Below are 4273 nucleotides of genomic sequence, written 5' to 3' on the forward strand. Positions count from 1 at the left end.
AGGACTGGAAATCTCGGAAGTTTAGGCGAACTTCTCACCGATGTCCCTAAAAAGATATAGGCACTCAGTGGTCTCAATAGTCTCGACCTTTTTCATTTATACCCGAACTGGAAATCTTCTCAATGAACTTCTCCTGGATCTGCATTGCCTCTTCTGCCGAGTACTGAAGTGGATAGGGTTTTCTACAGTGTTCGTGCGAGAATGGAAATATCTAAAGAATCCTAAGAGATTATTAACATTTCACTGGGTGATCCATATCGATTCCTGCTACGATTACATAGGGTATACAAATAATATATAGCTTAGATTCGATAGGCCTTCGAATATGTGATACTACTCTATATCCACATCCCAACGAGGAAAAGGAAGTAGAGCGAAACCACACATTCTTAGCCTATGGGATCCTTATTATATATAACCTTGGGAGTATATCCTCTGTAATTGTAGGTATATCAATAAGGATCTTTTTAGTTCTTCACACAAGGTTATCTATGGATCCTAAAATACCCCTATGGTATTTTAATTTCTTGTTTGTTTCTTATCTTCTAAATATGATTCTGGGATTGATGTGAGTCTTTTAGTATTACAAAATACTCCCATAGTATTTTAAACTTTATGTTTGGCTCTAGCATTCCTAGTTGGCAAGTTTCAGACTCGTTGCAACACCACTATCACTCCCAAGCACACGTTCATCGCATCTCGAATAAATGTAGTTGATCAGGTTACATTTATTCCAGCTTACGAGTACATAACTGCCCAGGTTTGACTATAATGCTCAAGATCCGAAGACTTTTATTCTTGTTCTTCTTGCGATGCTTGTGTTCGAGTGTTAAGATTCTGGGTATTCTTATACTTTGGTAAAATATGGTTATATTTTAAAGTATAATTCTTGGTCAGAGTGTTTTATCCCTGTGTATTTATAGGCTGTATATCTTTTATGAATTGATATACTTAGCTCACTATAAACAATGCTTTGATACCAATCTGTCACACCCCAAAACCGGAACGGCAGAAACGTTCTGGGTGAATGACGTCATGTCAAGTATCACAACATATACAGTATAGTAATCAAAGTACAACAATCATTGCACTAATAGTAATAGTTTTACATGGTTTACATTACATAGAAACATCAAAGTAATACAAGTAGTAATATAGGTGCAGCTTGATACTAAACTGTCTTCACTAAAAGCTCCTCGGATGTACCTGTCTATAGCTGACATGAGAATACAAGTTATTTTGAAAGCGAGTATCAACATTTTTATAATTGCTGGTGAGTTCATAAGTATTTAGTATCATTTGTGTAAGTTCAAAATAACTTTATAAAAGTAGTAGTTTAGAATCAACAGTGTATTAGAGACCTTTCCTGAAAATCCTATATTTTCTTAAATAAAAGTAGTCTTCTACCAAGACCCGACAGAGTTATGTTGTAAAAAGTGATTTTCCCTTAACACTATCATTACCAAAATACGGTGTTTGATTTTAAATAAAGTAGGAGAATATTAGGGAAAATAACATATGCCTTAGCAATGAAGACTGTTGACTAAGGCAAAATAGATCATAGACTCCAGGAGAGTATCGAATGAATGACACGCCTGGCTCAGTCTAACAAAAGAGAGAGACAGACCCCAAATGGTATCTAATGAAATATACATCTAGCAAGGTCCAAAATAGTGAAGACAGACCCCAGACCGTATCAAATGAAAGATACGGCTAACAAGGTCCAAAATAGTGAAGACAGACCGCAGACAGTATCAAATGAAAGATACAGCTAGCAAAGTCTAAAACAGTGGATACAGACCCCAGACAGTATCAAATGAAAGATACAACTAACAAGGTCCAAAATAGTGAAGATAGACCCCAGACAATATCAAATGAAAGATACAGCTAACAAGGTCTAAAACAGTGAATACAGTGTTAATACCCGTTACCTTAAGACCATGAATTATAAGGTAACCCCGAGATACTCGTAACCAAACTGATAGACACTAGAGAACTCGACGCCCTATAAGCGTCAAAATAAAAATGTGACATCTGTCACCCCTTGGCTTGGTAGGCCGTGGACTGTAGCTAGCAGTCAGGGTGTGGGGTGTCAATCCCGTATAGATCTATACACACAATGCCCGCTCTCCCTACAAGAGACTCTGGTTACCAACTAGACAACGGAGAAGGTCGTGTCCTGAAGATGCATCTTGTATAGTGAGTTTTGATGTAAAATACTTGGCTAATGATAGAGACTCACAACTGAACCGACCGATGTAAACCTATATGTCTATACATGTATACATAATATATAATTAATGGTCAAACGACCTTCGGACGGATATCCGATCCCACCAGACCACATCCAAACGAGGAAAAGGTAATAGGGCGAACTAGCCTTCCTACGTCCTTTAAACATTATATATATATATATATATATATATATATATATATATATATATATATATATATATATATATATATATATATATATATATAAGCACAGGCACACATTTAACCAAATAGGAACATTGAAGCGTGAAGTGTATCGTGAAGTAGAAGTGTATCGTGAAGTGGAAGCGTATCGTGAAATAGGAGCGTATCGTGAAGTAGAAGCGTATCGTCAAGTAGGAGCGTATCGTGATGTAGAAGTGTATCGTGAAGTAGGTGCGTATCGTGAAGTAGGAGCGTTAATAAGTAGGAGCGTATTACGAAGTAAAAGTGTATCACGAAGTAAAAGCGTTAACAATGTAGTAGCATTTAACTAAGTAGAAGTGAAGCAGTAGTATCTTAACCAAGTAGGAGTATAAAAACATGGAAGAAAACTTTGATGAAAACTTTGGGAAAACCTTTATACTTAAGAAAATCACGACTTGGTATTCTTTTGTAAAAACACGTTTGAAAACCTTTAGAAATCCTTTGAAAAACTTTCATAAACAAGTTTTAATGAAACTTTGATAAATTATTCTACACGAGAGTTAATTTGAGGAAAGCTTTGAATAAGTAAAGACGTTTTAGAAGACCATTTACAGTATCATACTTGGTAAAACAGTTAACAGTGTAATAAATCCTTGTACATGCGGATTATCAATCACATGTGATTGATATGATAACTGGCATGTTTAACTTGTATCCCCCCCATAAAACATTTAAAAAAAGTTAATTCAGGGGTATGAACTCACCTGTTGTAAGTGGATCGGGTGAAGGTGCCGGTGTAGGATGCTAACGGTCAAGTGAGGACTTGACCACACACGCGAATCCTATTTAACATGTAATGATACATTTAAGTATCTAATTAGTCATTTAGCAACTAATTAAGCAAGTAAGGGTGTTTTACTACATAAAAACACTTTGCTACAAGTGCTAGAAACATCAAGGGTTGCATAGAAGGTGTGCATGGACTCACATTGAAGTTTACTCTTCAAATGAAGGCCCTTATGTGTTTACGGTTTCAAGCCTTCTTCCCCCATGAGTTTATGGCCGTAAAATCATGGTATTAGTGTCATGGGATGTTTAAAGGTCTTAACTCACTCATAGAATCATGCTAGAGTCGAATCAAGGGCTAAGGAAGTGATTGGGGCTCAAAATGGGCACAATATGGAGTTTACGGTCCAGTGTTTACTCCTTTAAGAGTTTACGGTCGTAAACACACGAGTTTATGGTCATAAAATCAAGTTAGCCCATTTCCTTGGTTGTTTGGTGGTTCTAACACATGTATGTAAGGTTCTAGTCACTTCTAGGAGCTTAGGAATGTGTTTAGGGCACTTAAACACCTTGGAAAGGTGTTTACGGTCTAAGGAGATGCTCTTGGCGAGTTTACTACCTTAAACACATGAGTTTATGGCAGTAAACTCATGTTAGTCCATGAATCATGTTTTTGGTGCACCAAATGAAGGATTTCAAGGCTCTAGGCACCCGTGGAAGCTTTTGGAAGTGTTTGAGGGGTACTTCAACACCTTAAAAGGTGTTTATGGTCCATGGACATGGGTTTGCAGTCTAAGAACATCCTTAGACCGTAAAATCATGTTTACTCCCCATTTGGTCCGATTTTGGTGTTCTAAGTCCTTTCGGGTAAGTCTCTAAGCCATTGCTAAGCATGAGAAGTGGTTTGGAAGAGTTTTTGAGCATTAAAACCCACATTCAAGGGGTTTACGGTTTTGGGAGGCTCCCAAGACCGTAAACTCATGTTCTTGGGGTTTTTGAATGTTTAAACCATGAATTTGAAGGATAGATAAGTTAGATAACAAGCTAGGAAGGTTTACTTACCGATTTGAGGCTCGGAGGGGCGATT

This window comes from Lactuca sativa, chromosome 8 (assembly GCF_002870075.4).
Source record: "Lactuca sativa cultivar Salinas chromosome 8, Lsat_Salinas_v11, whole genome shotgun sequence".
NCBI classification, from domain to species: domain Eukaryota; kingdom Viridiplantae; phylum Streptophyta; class Magnoliopsida; order Asterales; family Asteraceae; genus Lactuca; species Lactuca sativa.